General features: G+C 35.1%; 1 protein-coding gene across 4 annotated transcripts in view; it reads right to left on the reverse strand.

Moving 5' to 3' along the window:
- Window positions 1-20,785, reverse strand: part of LOC145524398 (uncharacterized) — a 1,208,145-nt gene that overhangs the window by 580,014 nt on the left and 607,346 nt on the right. For all 4 annotated transcript variants that reach the window (XR_014067470.1, XR_014067465.1, XR_014067466.1 and 1 more), the window contains one exon: window positions 8,803-8,927. The gene's annotated coding sequence lies outside the window, so the exon portion shown is untranslated. The remainder of the gene's footprint in view (window positions 1-8,802; window positions 8,928-20,785) is intronic.

A 20,785-nucleotide genomic window follows, 5' to 3' on the forward strand; every position in this document is an offset into this window, starting at 1 on the left:
GAATCTGCAGTTCAAAGAGGTTAATTACCAAGTGTCTAAAATAATACCTTAACATATTGTGCTCAAAATCTATCTTTTGAATGCATGAATTAATTAATGTCACTCATAAATGGTAATACTGACAAAACACAGATTTTTGTTCTTGACTCTATTTTGATAAAGACTTAATGCTCAGGTTCCAGCCTTTTGTCATGATATAATATGTGCTAAATAGAAGTTTAAAGCCATTCTAAGTGAACTATGATTTGCATAACTTAGTTCATGCTGTCAATATGAACTGCAGAGACATGATTTTACTGCTGAGTTTTCTGTATTTTATATTTCCTCTCCGTGGTAAGCAAGGAAGTTGATGGTTAGTACTTCATTTGAACTTTAAAAAAACTTTGTGAGAGACAGAGCAGCTTTTAATATGAGAAAACTGATAATCTGGTTTTACAAAACCTGGTAGGAATTTGGGGATGCAATTTCATATAGCCTCAAATAGTTTTTTTTTTTCCCTCTTCTATTCTTTACACAGTCAAAACAATGTTTTATGCACAAATATATTACACTTGTACGTGTGTACTTAAGGTGGGGACAGTGAGAATGTGCCACTCTCCTTTTATCATAAGCTATTTGGCCACTAAGATTCCATATGTCTAGACATGTTTATAGGCCTCTTCCAGGAGCTTATTTATGAGTACTCTACAAAGCTTACTGGTACATATGATAATTCATGGAAAGAGAGAAACACAACTGATATGAAAGCTTCAAAAAAAATAGTTCCCTTTGCTAAAAGCATAGAGACAATATATTTGTTCAGCTGATCTCCAGTGACTTGTGTCTCAGTGTTTTAGAGAAAATTTACTGGAGGAAAAAAATAACAAAAGAAAAACAAAAATTTAAAATAACTGTTTTTCTCTCCCAACAAATGAGTCCAGGAACCAATGATTCACAGATCAATTCTTCAAACATTTAAAAGAGAACACCAACCCTTCTCAAACTCTTCCAAATAATAGAAGAAAAAGGAAGACCTTCAAACTCATTTTACAAGGCCAGTATAACCCTGTTACAAAAACCAGACAAAGATACTACAAGAAAAAAATTACAAGCCAATATCTCTGTTGATCACAGATGCAAAAATCTTTAACAACAACAAAAATAGCAAACTGAATTCAACAGTATATTAAAAAGATCAGATACCAGGATCAAGTGGGATTTATTCCAGAGATGCAAGAATGGTTCCAACAACCACAAATTAATATGAAATACCACTTTAAAATGGAGAATAAAAATTGTTTGTCCATCTCAACAGGTACAGAAAAAACATCTGATGAAGTTCAACACTCATTTATAATAAATTCTTTCAATAAAGCAGTTACAGAGAGAACATAACTCATCATAGTAAAGGTCATATAACAAAAACTCCACAGCTAACATAGTACTCAACAGCAAAAAAAATTGCAAGCATTTCCTCTAAAGATGCCCACTGTCTTCATTTTTGTTCGACATAGTATTGGAAGTCCTAGAAACAGTAATTGGTCTAGAAAAAGGAAATAAAAGGCATTCATATTGGAAATGAAGAAATAAATTGTCACTCTTTTACATGTCAAGATACAGAAATAGAAATTGAGAAGACAATCCCATTTACAAATGCATCAAAGAGAACAAAATATCTAGAAATAAATTTAACCAAGGAGGTAAAAGACCTGTACACTGCAACCATAAGACACTATGAAAAAAACTGAAGATGACACAAATAAATGGAAAGACATTTCATACTATGAAATACAAGGATTAATATTGTTAAAATGTCCATACTACCCAAAGGCAATCTACATAGTAAATGTTACCCCTATCAAAGTGCCAAAAACATATTTCACAGAACTCAAGCATGTAATTCTAAAATTTGTATTGAGCTAGAAAACAAAAGAAAAACAGCAAAAAAGCAAATAACCTAAGTAATCTTGAGGAAGAACAACAAAGCTAGAAATACCATGCTCTCTGATATCAAACTATACTACAAACCTATATTATTTAAAAGTATGACACTATGTTAATGCAAAAAATATAGAACAATGTTAACAGTATGATTCTATTTAAGGAAGTATCATAAAAATATAAGTAAACACAATTAAGAAAATAAAGATCTTCATTGACATTAATATTTTGGTGTAGTTTCTATAGTTTGTACAAGGATTATGATTTATTTGCAATAAAAGGTAAAGCAAAAAAAAAAATTGAAACAGGGTGATATTGGCATGAAAAAAAGACACGTAGATGAATGGAACAAAATGTAGAAACCAGAAATAAACCCACAGATACATGGATAATAAATTTATGATGAAAAACCAAGAATATACAATGGATGATAGTCTTTTCAACCAGTGGTTCTGGGAAAACTGGACAGCCACATGCAAAAGAATAAAATTTGACTGCTATCTTACACCATACACAAAAACTAGCTTAAACTAGATTAAAAACTTGAATGTAAGACCTGAAACCATAAAAGCCCTAAAAGAAAATGTATTTGGAACCTCAATGACATTGTTATTAGAAGGCTTTTGTGAATCTGATTCCAAAAGCTAGGGAAACAAAATAAAAAATAAACAAGTGGGACTACATCAAATAAAAAGCCTCTTTACAGCACAGGCAACCATCATCAAAATGAAAACACAGCCTACTAAATGGGACAAGATACTTGCAAGTCATGTGTCTATTAGGGGATTAAAAATGAACACAATTCAATATCAAAAATCAACAATCTGATTTTAAATGGACAGAGGATATAAACAGACATTTTGCCAAAGAAAACATAGGCCAACAGGTTGATAAGAGGTGTTTAGTTTCATGGAAATGGAGATGCATCATATGATGAATACTGACTGGTCAATTCAAATGAAATTATCCTCCAAATGGACAAGTCTAACTTTTTTCACCAGCCAACATAAATGCTAGAGAAAACTCAATGAAATGGGCTTATAACATAAACAAACAAACAAAAAAACTTAAAACCCCTAGAATTATATTGCACAGCAATCAGAAATGCTAAAAGAGCCAAGATACCAAGAGTTGGCAAGAATATAGAGAAACTGGAACTCTCCCACATTAGGAGTGTAAGTTTTATCAATACATTCATGTTGAAATATTGTTTGGCAGTATCTAAAGCTAAATATACATAATCTCTGTTACCTAGATTTTCAATTTTAATGGAGACTCAAGAAAAAATATATATATATTTGATTATCAAAAATTGTGTTTAAGAAACTTTATAGCAGCACCGTTCGTATTTACCTTGGCAGAAAATAACCCCAAATCCATCAATAGTACAAAACAACCGTGGCATATTCATTCAATGGAATAATACCCAATAATAAAGTTAAACTAACTAGTGTTTGCTTCCCAGGTGGCTCACTGCTAAAGAATCTGTCTGTTAATGCAGGAGACACAGGTTCAATACCTGGGTCAGGAAGATCCCCAGCAGTAGGGCATGGCAACCCAATCCAGTATTCTTGTCTGGGAAATCTCATGGACAGAGAAGCCTGGTGGGCTATAGTACATGGGGTTGCAAAGAGTCAGACACAACTTAGTGACTAAACAACAACAACAAACTAGTGTTACGTGCAACAACACAGATGAATCTCACCCAAAAAATGTAGCACAAAAGATGCCAAATATAAAAAATACAGCACTTAGGAATCCACTTATATAAAATTTAAAACTGACAAAACATCTTTAGTACAAGGAATCTAGATGGGAATGGGGGAGGAGGTGGTGTAAGTGACTGGAAGAAAGTATTGTAAGTCCTTCTAGGTGTTGGTGATGTTCTATTTCTTGACTTGTCCATTTATGTGTATGTTACAGATAAGTTACTGGAAAGCAAGCAAGTAAGCCCAAGTAAATCCATTAAGAGGAATATCTGATTAGCAACTTCTATTAAATATACCTCTCCTTAATCAAACTCCATAATATCTTTTAGTGAAGCTTGAAAATATACAAAAGTTAGGTACAATTCCTGTTTACAAAAAATAACAAGTAGCAAGGATCACTGTGACTATGCTGGAAATGAGTTTTAAAAACTGTAAGATCTTTCTAGCCATGAAAACCTTCTCATAGTTTTAAATAATCTGGAAGAATTCTTTTACCCACTGGTGAATGCACTGATTCTTATTATTTCCCCCCAAATAAATCTAAAATCAACATCACAAACTTTGTCTGCCAAGGCAAATGTGTATCTTAAGCCACTTTTATACAGAAAGGAAAAAAGCATTTAAGTTTCCCACATCCCTACAACTTCCCCATAAGTGGGCCCAAATCACTCTGTCCCTCAAGACGCAATCATCTGGTTGGAGATGCCACAACTCACAGTTCGATTTGGTGACTCCCTCAGGGATAATCACCCTAACTTCACATTTTTTCATGTAAATTATTTGTTTTTAGGTTTCTTTCCTAGAAATAGCACCATTTTTAGACCTGTTCTTAACTCCCAAACTGACAACACTGAAATGTAGGCTCATTTATCTTTCTTATTGGTTTCCTAGTCCCACTGTTTTCCTTACTGATTGAGACCTTGGAAAGCTTCTTTTGAAATCTTAAGGCCTCTCATCTTCATAACTCTGGAAACTGTACAATGAGTGAAGTGGGGTGGGGATTTGGAACTGGCAATGAATGCTGTCATGTGCATGTACACATATAGACTGCATAGAATTTCAGCATAATTCTAACAGCCTTTTAGGTGTACAAGGCTGGCAGAAAGAAGTACTTGTGAGTTTCTTGAATCTCGTCTGCCTTGAAATAGTCTTATTACCTGGAGCTCTGTGTCCAGAGTAAATGCTGAAGACTCGGGTGATTCATCTTATTTCAGTTCTCTTGTCCTTCTTCATGGGCTTCCCTGGTGGCTCAGAGGTTAAGAATCTGCCTTCCAACGCGAGAGATGCAGGAGACACAAGTTTGATCTCTGGGTTGGGAAGATCACCCTGGAGAAGGAAATGGCAACCCACTCCAGTATTCTTGCCTGGGAAATCCCATGGACAGAGGAGCCTGGCAGGCTATAGCCCATGGGGTCACAAAGAGTCTAACATGACTGAGCAACTCAACAACAACATCCTCGCTCATCATTGTAATATGAGTACCTTATAGACTCTCAGGAGGACTTCCTTTGGGGGGGTTGACTTGTCATAATTATAACACTGCCTCTGTCATTTCCTATGAGGGTCTTTTCCTCATCCTAGAGAACAGAGTACTTTCTTGTTTTCAAAAATCCAATAAATAAGTGTGCTACCATAAAGACCAAGCAGACCTCAGACTCATTTACAGACTGCTCATACAGGATGTTTAAATGCAGGAACCACATCCCCATCCGTAGTTCACCTAACCCCTATAAAAACATGAGTGCGGCGCCTCTTGCAAAGCTGGGCAACTGTAGCTGACCTTGGAGGGCCTGGCACTTTTTAGTACAATGAGCTGGTTTCTTTTCACTTCCAAGATGGGCGGAAGGAGCGCTTGTTACAGCCAGATAAGAAGTAATCCTTTGGCTGTGTTTCAGATGGATTTGCAGAGTATGATTTTCTTGGAAGAAAAATGAATCCCTTAACTGTTTTCTCCTGCCACCACAATAGCACTAACTGTGATTTACAGCAGTATATTGCCTAATTTTCCATCTGCATATTATTTGGAAAGGGTAAAAGTTAGAGTAATGTAATGTGCAAATGAGTGAAAACAGAATTTGTTTGCTTTCCTTCCTGGCTACACATGGTCAGGGTTTTCTGATGTGTAAAGCACAGAATCTGTTTACTTGGTATGTAAGCTCTTTTTTGATGTGAGTTCCAGTGGGTGTCTTAGACTAGGGCCAAGGAAACTTTTAGAGATGTTTTATAGGTACAAAATCAGGAGACAGCATCCATGTGAGAGAAGGTGAATGGCAGGTTATCAGCATTCTGTCCACACAGTTAAAGGCTCTGACTCTTTTGATGAGTGAACAGGAAAAATCCCCTACTTCTGTCAGTTTATGTTACAGTAAGGAAAGATGATAATTTTCTGTTGGTTGTTTTCAGCCGCTCAAGAACTTGGAAGGGGATGGAGGTAGAGCCAAAAGGTGGAATTCTCCGTCCAATATCTGACTCTTCAACTAGATCTGTTCCTCTCCTTTTTCTCCTGTATGCATTGAAAGTATAACTTTCATGTATAGAAATGGTTATCTTTTTAAAGTTTGAAAACCATGACTGAAATCGCACTAACTGAAATAACAGTGCAAATAGGAAGATGGCATCAACCAGTTTTAGACTTAAAAAAAAATACTGACCTCAGAATATGAGGACAGACTGTGCACACTAGCACCCCCTCTAATTAAGTGAATGTCATCCACGGAAGGGAAATATTCATCAGCATAATACAATCCCCAAGCTTAGCTGGAGACACAATTATGATTCGTTTGAAATTCAGTCTTGAAAGTGGCAAATTATCTGACATGATAAATAATGCTAGATGAAAAGAAATTGAATTCTATTCGTGTATTTATCTCTTGTGTGTATGTATATGTGCTCAGCTGTGTTCAACTATTTGTGACCCCACAGATTGTGGCCTGCCAAGCTCTTCTGTCCATGAGATTTTTCCAGGCAAGAATACCAGAGTTTGTTACCTGTGTCTCCTGCATTGGCAGGCAGATTCTTTACCATTGAGTCACCTGGAAAGCCTTTGTGTATTTGAGCTCACTGTTTATGACCACCCCACCCCACCCCCCAACTGCCCCCGCAAAAAAAAAAAAAAAAAAAACAGAATTGGCAGTTTGGGTAATAATCAGTGCTGTATATTTGATAAATTATTTTCTTAAACTCTGATAAATGATTATTCTCTTAAGGTCTCCTAGTAAGATTACAAAATCATATAGGAAAGAAGTAAACTGAATATTCCAAGATGGAAAAATAGAATTCCACTGAATAAAAAGTTACCTGGTAACTTCACTCTTTTGCACTTTGTTAATCAGCATTGAATTCCAGGATTATTTTTCTTTTAGTTTTGGATATAGTCTATTATAATCAGAAAAATGCACCAGTGTTCTGCTGCCTGTTTGAAAACTTCACTTACGAGAAAATCCTTCTAGCTCACTGGAAATGGGATCTGGCATTTCAATATTTGTGTGAAATCTTCAGTAGTTCATTGCTGTGTTGCATATGCACATGGTATACACGATCTATATTAGTAAGCAGTACTAGTGTAAGAGGCATAATTACTGTATACAAACTAGAATTACTGCCACAGACTCACATGTATTAAATCTAATTTGAACAAAGGTGACTGACTTGAGAAGTAACTAGAGATTACAAAGCAATGGTGTTCACTGTATTTTAGCAGAAAATATGGCAGTTTATTCACCCTTAGTTTACTCAGATACTTCTGATTTTCTTATTTTTTTCCTAAGAAGGATCCCAGTACGTTTTTTTTTCTTGTGGATCCAGTTAGTCTCGCAATTCTGTGAAAGCAATCTAAACTTACTGGCTACATTGTGAGAACATGAGAGAATAACACCTCTTTGTCTCAACTTTCTACTTCAGTCTTTTATTCTTTTACAGATATGCCAAGTCTTTGGGGAAACTTGGTGGTCTCTAAGGCAGCATTCCAGAGCCAGGAGAGTGCCTGGAAATGTAATCAATGGTTAGATCTAAGGATACATGAGTCCTGGCTCATCTTCCTGATCCATCAATGTGTGAAGGCTATTTCTTGTGCTTGGCTTTAGAGAATATGGATACATTCTAAGCAGCTTCTCTTTTTTCAAATCTTTATGTTTAACAATAAAATAGCTGATATTATACCCAGAGAATAAGTCCACCACCAGTGACCTTACAATTTAACATCTTAAAAATAACCTATTCTATATTGTTCTAGAATTTTCTAACAATAAAATTGTAATTGGGTATTACTTCTATCAAGGAGTTAAACTTGAACTTGGCTGAAGCAAAGAATTGTAATTATGTATCCAAATTGCTCATGAGATAACCTCTTATTCAGAGGTTTTTAGCCTGAAGTACAAGGTTATAATTCAGTGAGTTCAAAGAAACTTCTAAAATAAAACTATTTTAGAAACTCCTAAAATAAAAATATTTTCAGGGTTTTTTTTTGTTTTTTTGCTAAAAAGCCATAACTTTTATCAGAATTTTATCCCCAAATTGCTAAGCACCACTGATTTTATAATGATTTTGTTATTATGATAGTTGTTAATAGTACTGAAGTGGTATTTCAGCTGATGAATCAAAACTGAAATTTGTAAAACAAATTCAGAAATAGCTAGAGGTATTTTCAAATTTATGATTATCTATTATAAAAAGACTGTCAACACGCCGTCTCCAATCTGAAACACACAATCATAGCATGGATTCTAAAATTCCTGTAGTCAATCAAAAGTTTTTCCAATGGCTTTGTGTTTTCTTCTTCTTTATAAATAGGTAAACAGGTACAACATATCTACTGGGAAACAGAGAATACAAACTCCCAAAGATGTGAATAGTAATGGTAAGACTCAATCAATTACACAGTGATTCCTCACTTCCTAACACTAGTCTAAGTGTTTTGCATATTTTATCTGATTTAATCCCCCAAACAATTTTACAGATTAGGTACTACTGTTGTCCTCACAGTTTTACAGATGGTAAAACCAACACAGATCAATTTGCATACTATACCCACTGTCAATTAGTTAGTGAGTCTGGCCTTAAAAACTTACGGCCACCTAAGTTAACTTAAGGCCACTTAAATTAACCACCTTGGCTATGCTACCTTGAGAATCAAAGATCACACAATGCAAAGAACAATATACATTTAAAGGCTCACCTCTTAGACTGAAGTAACAGCACGACTCCTTTTTCTTCCTATCAGCAGCATTAGATCCTCCCAACTCCAATTTCTATAGTCTCTGTAGCTCTTAATCCCTCCGTCTCATCGACTTCAGTAATATCCTATATCAAGTACATGCACATGGTTCATTATCTCTAATTAGTTTTGTTTTCTTCAACCTTTTCCTCAAGAAAAAGGACTATATGGTCAATGTTAAAAATTAGAATGCAACTTGGTATACCTCTGTCCTACTATTGTTGCTATGACATAAAGGTGTACAATACTCAGACTTTTCTAGTTCAAGTCAACACAAACATGCCTAAGAAATTCATCTTTGTAGAAAAGTCAGCACATATTTCAACTTTTGTAAGTATATTTCATTCATTAAATGTCAGAAAATACCAAACTTTAGGTAACTGTATTGTTTACTGATATCATATATGGTGTCATAGTCTCCCTATTTATGTTTACAGGAGAATAGGAAAGTAGTTACTGTCACTAAAGAGAGTGGAAGATATTTTTTTAATATTCTTACTTGCAATATGACTAAGAATACAGATTAACTGCAAAATAGTCAAATGAGAGATGAGCTAACAGATACTTCTATGATTAACAAGTAAAATAGGCATCCAGGAATTAACATCATACTGAAATTTAAAGTTCTAACATAGAGGCTTTCCTTTGTATTAATATGTCTTTCCAACTCCTGAGTTAGCATATATGTATACAAAATGCATTAAGGCAATTGGTTTATCAGAACTTGAAGACTGCATGAAAATATTAAAAAGACTCTTGGGACAAAGAGTGATAATTCTCAGCACATCTGACATGGAGGAAAAGTTTGTCATACATAGAAGTGAAGGGAAATTGGAAGTTGGCATAAGAACATCTTCCTCCATTTTTAATGTTTTATGTATTTAAGTTTTTTTGTGAACTTCAAGAAACACAAATACATGTCATTTAATCAAAGTCAAAATAAGCTTTGATTTTCATACAATTTAAGGAAAATAGCTTTTGTAAAACTGAATGCTTCTAAATTACCAAATCAGAGATTTCTTGGTAGTTAAATAAAAATACCTAGGTATTTTATTGAAAATAGTTTAGCTACTACTGATTATCCCAGTAGCTTGCAGTGTATCAATAGAGAAAATTATCAATAACAATATTTGTAATGGTTGGGATATAAACTCTTTTCTCAGTGTAATTCCTTGTTACTATGAAGATATGCTTGAAGATCCAATGTATGCCATCAGGATAAAAGTTATGGCACAAAAAGCTTATTTGCATAAGTAATTAATTTCATGAACAACTATAATTATAAATAGCTTTGCATGATTTTCATGCTCAGTTCCTTACAAACGACATATAACACATGAGCCAGAGTTTTAAAAATACTTGCAGAAATCCTGAAACAACACAAAGGCCGTTCACTATATCAATTACTTCCAGGCAGTAAGTAAAAGAGGAAGGTAAATAAGTGAAGTGTGCCATTTATGGGGTTTTGTTTGTAATTAATGACTTATTATTTTACAGTAATAATATTATAACATAATTACTTTTTGAGTAATAGTGAAATATTGAGCTTTAGGAAAACTGCTACATTTTGGCTGTGCATTTGGCACAAATCAAGTTGATGCTTAAAGAAACCAGGATCCTCCATGATCACATATCTAAAATTATACGTAGTATTAAACCCTTATTTTCAAAAGTATTTAACAGAAATCATAACATGTTATCATTGTTTATTGTAATACTGATAACCATATCAAATCCAGCACTTTACCATACATAGATCTGTAACCATAGTACACCACAAAACTTTGTTTCATAGCTATTATTTTAGAATTGCACTGGCTTCAGTTTATGTGATTATATTATTATAATATGAAATTATGTAATAAATGTTGATATGTATATGTGTATCTCATAGATGTAAATGTGATTTAATCTATTGGTTAGGAAATCATTCAATTATTTTGAAATTAACCAAAAATCGAGGAAAACATAAGTCATTTTATCTTCATATTCTAGCGAAATATTTTGACACAGGCCCATCTGGATAGAATCTTGTGTAACTTGTTTCTGATGACTTATGATTTTGACAGTTTGGACAGCAATTTTACAACAGTTACTTTAGTTCTTAGGTTGCCACACTGAGGTTTCAAATAAAGATGGAAGGGTCAACTCTTTTAGATGCTGGTCTCAGTGGTTATATGCAGAATCATTTAAAATATGTGGAAAGATGGAATAAAAAGGGGAAAAATTATGGGAGTTTAGGACAAAGATAAAAAGATCAAGTGAACAAAAGACAGAAGCACTCTAGTAGAAAAAAACACAACAGGCTGGATCTATAACAAAATATTAGATGACCACAAAAATTACTGCTTATAAACAGATCCAAGACTCAGTCTTAAAATAAGTATGAATGATTATGTTGCTATTACTAAGAATACATATTTGATTGCCACCAGAACTTACGCTTATCTTAATGTGAAAGATTTTATAAATATAATAAATTTGGACCCTTTAAACAGACATTTCATTAATCAAACATTGTGTTTTTTTAAAAAATAAAAACCTCAAAGTTGATTTGGAACATAACTCCTGAATATAGACTAAGTAATCTCAATCTACTATAAGCATAATGCTATTCTCTAGGTATGTAAAATTTATCACACACACAGACACACATCCCTACCTTACAGTACAGCATATCATTGATCACATTTTCTATATATAGATTCTCTTTTAAGTATCAGATTTAAGTGTAACCACATTAGTTTCTCAAATACATTTTAAGTTAGATACTGACTCTGAGATTTTCCAGTATCAAGTAAATGCATATTTAACACATTTCAAAGGAACAGACTGCCTTTTAAGGAAAAACCCAAATCCTGAATGCTGTGCCTACTACATTGCTTAAATTGCTTAAAATTCAGAAAGCATGCAAAAAACCCTTAAGTAAAACCCAAACCCAAGATTATCCTACCAAGGAAAAATAGGATGGTCATAATAATCATAAATATACATACCATATGAATATCCACTTGATGTTCAGAGAAGATAACTCAAGGGGATGAAATGGTATGAGTCATAATTAAAAACACTCCAGTTATCATCCATAAAAGGTTTGTGGAAATGTGAGAGGTCTTGTCTGCAAAACCATCATAATTCAGTCTTGGCATTCGGCTTTGCCTCCGCCACCCAAAGTCTGTTCTGGGTTATTATTGCAAACTCAATGGACTCAGCTGCAGTGATGATAGAAGCCAGTTTCCATATTATTGTTAACTGACCATTGGCTTGGGATAGAGCCTAGATCTCACAAAAAGTGATCTTATGCAGGGAACATTGGATTTATACTATCAAAAGACTTTCTTTTGCTGATCTTGTAACTGCCTGCACACATACATAGCAGGCAGCTTGCCAAAACACTCTGAAATAAGGCCTCTAATTAAAGTAACCCACTTTCACCATTTGATGTACAAACTGTTTCTTTTACAAGTTTATCAAGAAGAGATTATATATTGAATATCAAAGTGGATTTTCTTGAGTTCAGAGAGTATTTCTGCACTGTATTTTGGCATCATAGATAGTGTGGAATGTGTGTGCTTGATCTTTTCATATCTTGGGATCTGTGGGTAATTTACAGTCATCATTGTTGACACAGCACAAAATAATGTAAAATCTAGCCAAAATAAGTTTTGACTAAGCTTTTTTGCTTCAGTTTCTTTCTCATTAATTCTTTGTAAACGAAGTTTAATTTACCATGCCCAATTTTGAACTTAAAATTCACTGAAATCTTGAGTTGTATTTCATTAAGTAATATGGTATAAGAAAGTGGTGGTGTATATTTTTTAATATCTAATGGTGTTTCTAAAATGACTCATTGCTGCTCCAAGTCAGATGTCTTACAGGAACTTCTCTTTCATACATAATTTGTATATTAAATGATAACAGCTTTCTAAAAATGATTCAGATTCAACTCATGCATTGTTGTGCTCTGTGTCATGGCATAATGGGCCCACTATTAAGCATGCTTTGGCACTAAATCATTTTTGTGACATTGTCTGGAAGGAAATGTTGACTCTAATGGCTAGTATTTCTATACACCGTCCCAAGGAAAGGTTAAAAGATGTTTTAAGAATTATTATTAGTAAATGAAACACAAAGGTAATATGAAATAGTATAGGGTAAATAAAGTGCCAGCATTATAATTGGAGGACTTATAAGGGGACTTGCAGGGAACTGGAAGGTACTTCTTACAGAAAAAGAACTTGAGAAAGAAAATCTCTATTGACAAACTTTTTGGGTTACCCTTCGCCTTGACCCCAGTCACCAAGATATACATGTATGTATCTGTCTTAAGAAGTAGACAAAAGACCTTGGAAACTAAACCCAGAGACAGCCAGACAGACAGTTCCCAGACTATTTCAGTGTGCATCATATTCTGGAAATAGAAAACAAAATATTAAAAGTACAATCCAGAGATGGATGGAGGGGTGGGTGGAATGTGTGGCTTAAAACCAAGATTGTTTAAAAAAAGTATAAACATTATTGAGAGGTTTGGGAAGATATAAGAGTCTCATAACACAATATTTAAAACGTCTTATATTTAAAAAGTACTTGCAGACAGAGAACAAGGAATATATCAACAGGCATATGATACAACAATCAATGTTTGCCAATTACATGACACAATTGTTGGAACTGACAAAGACTTCAAAGCAGCTATTAAAAAAATGTTCCAACAAGTAAAAGTGATCACTATTAAAATGAGTGGAAAGCTAGAAAAGCTCAGAAAATAAGTGGAATATATGAAAAACAATCAAATGGGAATTTTATAACTTAAAACCAAACCCTCACTAGATGTGCTTAATAACAGAGTGGATATGACTGAGAAAGAGTAAGGAAACTTGAAGGTAATTGAAACAACAGGGACAAAACATATTAGAAAAACAAATGCACAGAGCTTATGGAACACATGGACCAAAATCAAACAGCCCTAGAAAGAAGGGAGAAACTAAGTGGAACACAGAAAAAAAATTTGAATAAATATTGTTTGATCATGCCCTCAGTTTTATGAAAGATACAAACTTACAGATTTAAGAAACTCATTATCCTCAAACAGAATACACCAAAGAAATGTATATCCATATCAGTTGTTATAAAAGTGCTGGAAATCAGAAACAAAGAAAAAACTTTTTCAAAGCAGGGAAAAAGAAAAATAATGCATTGATTTTGGAAGAACAACAACTTGAAGACTGGCTTCAAATTTTATTTTATAAATAACTGAGGACAGAGTGAGTGAAGCCAAAAATTTAAAAGTGCTGTAATCCTAGATTTCTATATCTAGTGAAAATATCTTTTAGGAGCAAAGGGGAAATAAAAATGTTTTCAGATGAAATGAATCTAAGAGAGAAGGTGTTGCCAGCAGACCTGTACTCAAAGTATCACTAAACAAAGATTTTCAGCCAGAAAACCAGAAGTAAATTTGCATTATTAGGAAGAAGAAAGAACAGCAGAAATGGTAAGCACTTGGATAAGTATAATGGGCTCTCCATCTGTACTTGAGTTCTTTAAAATGCATCTGATGGTTGAATGCAAAATTGTAAAATTATCTGACAGAATTTCAGTGTATGTAGGGGTAATATACAAGTACAACACAAGGGGAGAAGTAAAGGAATACATATTGCGCTAAGGTTTCTATCTCCACTGGAAGTGGTAAAATATTCTTTCTAAGCAGAAGTAAAAAGATAAGTATGTAACTGTAATCTCTAGGACAATCACTAAAAGAATTATGCAAAGACAAAGAAGAGAGAAATTTAAATAATTTAAAAATATTCAAATAACTCAGAAGGAGATAGAAAGGGGAACCAGAGTAAGTATAATAAGAAGAACCAAACAAACAAAAAGAAATGCCAGACCTAAATTTGAAGATATTTATTATATGGTATGTTCATGTCCCTAAACACATCGATAAAAAGATAGAATGCCAGAGTGAAAATTTTGAAATGTGAAACAACTATATTCTATCATAAATCACTTAAAATATAATAATAGAAATTGATTTCCAGAATGGCAATGTGAGGAGTTCTATAGATCCTCACTTCAGTGGAACAAACATAACTGGTGAAAACAACCATTCAAATCTTGGTAAAGGGCCCTAAATGATTTCAGAAAATGGAGGAATAGTTACTGAAGACAATTTACTACATCTGGTGTGACAAGGACAAGGTTTTGAAACTTGAGTCCTTGTCTCCTTCATTCTTCCTCCACCCCAGCTCAGGAAGCTCCACTCATGGCAGGTACAACCAAGAAGACACAGCTCCTTCTCTCTCCAGTTCCCAGGTAGGGCTACTTTTCCAATCTGGCCACCAGAATTTATCATTCCTTCCCACCTCATACATTTCTTGTTGCAGAAACTCTATTCCAGGAAAGTGCAGTTGAGATGTCTGGGGCTCCCTCCCTCCATGCAGCTGCTTTGTTAAAGAAGCACAACTCTAGACAGGGCAGCCTGAGAACATTCTGCCAAAAACCAGACTTTAGGGCAAAGATTCCACATCATTAGAGGTAAGCTGAGAAGATCAAGGGCTACCGTGCCACTAAATGTTCCATCAATAGAACACAGGTGTCACCCCATGAGAAGTGGTTGCTGAGAGGGAGGAGAACAAAAGTTCTGCCCAGAGGTAAAGGAGGCCTTGAGAACAGAGCTGTGCAGCTCTCACTAAGGAAATTGCATTTATGACCAAGGTGATATGTTAAATCCACAGGAAAAAATAAAACCAGATATGATAAAGGCAAAAATTTTACTATAATGAACTCTAAATACATTTTTTCCCTTTTCCTCTTAGCTTCTTGGAAAGCTATAAAATTATATAAATAATTATAACAATGTATTGTTAGTTTTGCAAGACATATAAACATAACATGTATAATTTAAAAAAATGAAAAGAAAGAGGAAGGAATAGAACTATACATGAACAGTATTTTCTATTTCTAACTGTAATTCAGCTAGTATAATTCTGAGGTAAATTCTGGCTAAGTTAAGATACATATGGTAAGCCCTGGAGCAACCAAAAATAAAACTCAAAAGTGTAAAGCCCTGTTAACAGTATGTTTTATCAAACACCCAGTAGCAGGAGAGGAAATAGACAATCAAGAAGCTCTGCTAAAGAAAGCAGTGGAAAGACAACAGGAAATGAAAAGAAATTACTCATTTCTCCAAGAATTAACCAGGAGAGTCATCTAAACTGTATGTATTACAGCATTGTATCACCTGCCCTAGTTGGTGAGATTCTTCAGGATAAAGCCCATGACATATTTGTGCAAGCCTCACATACACTCTAATATTTCATAGAGTCAGTAAACTACTGATGAATATTAACAATAATAATAAGAAAATGAATGCACGATATTTCTATACATGGGAACTGAAAAGAACATGGCAAAAGCTGCAGATGTTAGAAATCTTGGAAAAACAATTTAAAAGTCATGATTCAGTGTGTTATATCTGGGTAAGTTACCACACTAGACAGAACTCAACCATCCTTTCTACCAGGAAGCAAGAGAGAAAAAGACTGAAGAGGCCCTTTTATATATAAAAGGAGGAAGAAAGTCTGAATCTGGGGCTGATAGACAACCTGTTGAAGCACAACTGAATCTGGATAATTTGAAGATAAAATGGACAAAGATTATATCCAAGCAAGGAAGAGCAGCTGCACTTTATTTTCCTCTGAAACATATGTCTGTATGTGAACATTCCTCACACATGAATGAGTTTCTTGAAATATGAACAAGTATGTAGCATCAATATCTGGTTTGTTGATATTTTAAAGAACTTTTATTCCAGCTCACCTTCATATTAGTCCTATGTTATAAATCGGTTTGTTCAGTACTTGCCTGTAGAGGAAATATTTTATGATGACAGAGAGTGTCTTCATTGACATGAATGTCGCTCATGAATGTCGCTCAGTCGTGTCCAATTCTTTGCGACCCCATGGACTGTACAGTCCATGGAATTCTCCAGACCAGAATACTGGAGTGGGTAGCCTTTCCCTTCCCCGGGGGATCTTCCCAACCCATGATCCAACCCAGGTCTCCCATATTGCAAGCGGATTCTTTACCTGCTGAGCCACAACGGAAACCCAAGAATACAGGAGTGGGTAGCCTATGCCTTCTCCAGCGTATATTCTGGACCCAGGAATCCAACCAGGGTCTCTGGCATTGCAGGTGGATTCTTTACCAACTGAGCTATCAGGGAAGCCCAAAAGGGGGCGCTGTGGCAAAAAACAAATAATCATGTTCGGTTCAGTTCATCTCAGTCGCTCAGTCATGTCCGACTCTTTGAGATCCCATGGACTGCAGCACGCCAGGCCTTCCTGTCCATCACCCACTCCTGGGGTTTACTCAAACTCATGTCCATTGAGCCCGTGCTGCTATCCAACCATCTCATCCTCTGTAGTCCCCTTCTTCTCCCGCCTTCAATCTTTCCCAGCATCAGGGTCTTTTCAAATGAGTCAGTTCTTTGCATCATATGGCCAAAGTATTGGTTTCAGCTTCAGCATGAGTCCTTCCAATGAATATTCAGGACTGATTTCCTCAAGCAGGTCAATAATCATGTTACCCTGTAAGTACTGATTGTGCAATGTGGGACTTCCCAGGTGGCGCTAGTGGTAAAGAACCTGCCGGCCAGTGCAGGAGACATAAGAGCTGCAGCTTCCATCCCTGGGTGAGGCAGATCCCCTGGACGAGAGCAGGACAACCCACTCCAGTCTTCTTGCCTGGAGAATTCCCATGGACAGAGGAGCTTGGTGGTCTACAGTCCATAGGGTCGAGTTAAAGTGATGTGCTTCCTATTCACAGAAGCTCCAGGCTGGTGCCCCCACAAACTAATTTGTGATAAGATCTTCCTTGGCAGCAAGAATGTGAGGAGAAGAAATTAAGGATCTATTTTTTATCTGAAATCCTTTCCATCTTGTCCCTCTCCCTTATTTTTTGGAAGGTAGGGATTAGAATATTCTTTCAGTTATAATAATAGTCATAGGAGAATTTTAAAAATAGCTGTAATAGCAAAAAATGTGAAAGATTTCTCTCAACAGGAGTGACTGGAAGTATAAATAAATTATCTTATGTGATATCTCATATATTATTGAAGATTCTATATTCATGTAATATGCTATCAGGTAAAATGTGCATATGTCAGCTTCAAAAACATAAGAATTTCAAACATGGAATGTTGAAGGAAAATAGCAAGGCATGGAAAAATAAAGAGCTGAAAGCACTTTAAGTTCATCAACAAAATTATATTACATACATCAGATAAATTATTGAAAAAAAAACAACCAAAAGGTAAAAACACAATTTGGAATAATATTACCCTTGGGGACAAAAGAAAGGAGGATAAAATAGGAAGGTAAAACATTAGAACATTCATTGGAATTGGTAATATTCTAATTTTGAAGAAGGGGAACTAAGCATAGTAATTACTTTTATATAAATATGCATAAATATATAATGCTTGTTATATAATATATACTATTTATATATTTTGATAAATAATTATATATAAACTTCAAATTACAAATTAAAAAAAAAGAGATGGTTACCAGGAAGACCTCACATTCCTTAGCCCTTGAATATCTCTTTGAAGGACTTGACATAAAAAGTGCAATCATGTTCTTAATGAAGATATGATATTGGTAAGGAAGTGAAAATAAAACATTGGATCTTCTTTATATCTTTCAAGCATCTCTCAAATGATATAGTATCAAGCTTACAGAATTTTAGGAAAAGTTAAAAAATCTTTTCTCTTAAACATTATAATGATTGTGGATAAGTTTCTCCCCCCAGTATTTCCTTAACAAAATACTAAATATTTTTGTTCTCTAAATTTAGTTTGTAACATTTTCTGTTCCTTTCACCCTGACATTTGGGAGTCTCTGCCCTCAGTATTGGAGAAGGCAATGGCACCCCACTCCAGCATTCTTGCCTGGAAAATCCCAGGGACGGGGGAGCCTGGTGGGCTGCCGTCTATGGGGTCGCACAGAGTCGGACATGACTGAAGCGACTTAGCAGCAGCAGCAGCAGCAGCAGCCCTCAGTATCCTTGTCCAGAAACCAGTCTCCTGACCCATTTTCCTTTTCAGCAAAGCTTGTGGTTCTGAAAGAACAGCTTCATTAAATAATTCAAACGAGTAGTGAATTAAATACAACTGTTTGATTGTACCAGCCAATTGACTTAAGATTAATTTAAAATCCGATTCAGTACCCCAGCACAAAAAGTGACTTTAGTTGATGTAGTGATAGTATTGAATAATAGTAGATTGAAATAAAAATCAAGAAAATAAATGGCCAATGCCATCTTTACCTATCAAAATATAATATCTTATAATAAAATTATACGGTTTAAAAAGTGAAAATGCTGCTTGAAGGGCTAGAAACATGATGGAAATGACTATACTTCTCAGAAACTTCATGGTATTTTCATTATTTCCAGTACATCAATTTATTATACCTTATAATTTGTTTTTCAGTTAACTCTAATAATTATGAAATGGGAATAAAGAAATTGGGGCCTTTCTAAAATTTGAATACAAAAATGTTATTAACTGAAAATCATCTTTGGCAAGTGATTTACAATTTTAGTAAACTTAATTAAATGCCAATACAATTTTAATAAAGTTGTATTTTCTTTTGCAAGTTTATATACATTACGGTATAGCTGGGAAGAGAAGAGAAGCAAAAAGCAAAGGAGAAAAGGAAAGATATTCCCATCTGAATGCAGAGTTCCAAAGAATAGCAAGGAGAGATAAGAAAGCCTTCCTCAGCGATCAATGCAAAGAAATAGAGGAAAATAACAGAATGGGAAAGACTAGAGATCTCTTCAAGAAAATTAGAGATACCAAGGGAACATTTCATGCAAAGATGGGCTCGATAAAGGACAGAAATGGTATGGACCTAACAGAAGCAGAAGATATTAAGAAGAGGTGGCAAGAATACACAGAAGAACTGTACAAAAAAGATCTTCACGACCCAGATAACCATGATGGTGTGATCACTCACCTAGAGCCAGACATCCTGGAATGTGAAGTCAAGTGGGCCTTAGAAAGCATCACTACGAACAAAGCTAGTGGAGGTGATGGAATTCCAGTTGAGCTATTTCAAATCCTCAAAGGTGATGCTGTGAAAGTGCTGCACTCAATATGCCAGCAAATTTGGAAAACTCAGAAGTGGCCACAGGACTGGAAGAGGTCAGTTTTCATTCCAATCTCAACGAAAGGCAATGCCAAAGAATGCTCAAACTACTGCACAATTGCACTCATCTCACATGCTAGTAAAGTAATGCTCAAAATTCTCCAAGCCAGGCTTCAGCAATACGTGAACCGTGAACTTCCAGATGTTCAAGCTGGTTTTAGAAAAGGCAGAGGAACCAGAGCTCAAATTGCCAATATCTGCTGGATCATCAAAAAAGCAAGAGAGTTCCAGAAAAACATCTATTTCTGCTTTATTGACTATGCCAAAGCCTTTGACTGTGTGGATCACAATAAACTGTGGAAAATTCTGAAAGAGATGGGAATACTAGACCACCAGACCTGTCTCTTGAGAAACCTGTATGCAGGTCAGGAAGCAACAGTTAGAACTGGACATGGAACAACAGACTGGTTCCCAATAGGAAAAGGAGTACGTCAAGGCTGTATATTGTCACCCTGCTTATTTAACTTATATGCAGAGTACATCATGAGAAACTCTGGGCTGGAAGAAACACAAGCTGGAATCAAGATTGCCGGGAGAAATATCAATAACCTCAGATATGCAGATGACACCACCCTTATGGCAGAGAGTGAAGAAGAACTAAATAGCCTCTTGATGAAAGTGAAAGAGGAGAGTGAAAAAGTTGGCTTAAAGCTCAACGTTCAGAGAACTAAGATCATGGCATCTGGTCCCATCACTTCATGGGAAATAGATGGGGAAACAGTTCAAAC

This window comes from Giraffa tippelskirchi, chromosome 10, assembly GCF_054371585.1.
Source record: "Giraffa tippelskirchi isolate mGirTip1 chromosome 10, T2T-mGirTip1v1.2.pri, whole genome shotgun sequence".
NCBI classification, from domain to species: domain Eukaryota; kingdom Metazoa; phylum Chordata; class Mammalia; order Artiodactyla; family Giraffidae; genus Giraffa; species Giraffa tippelskirchi.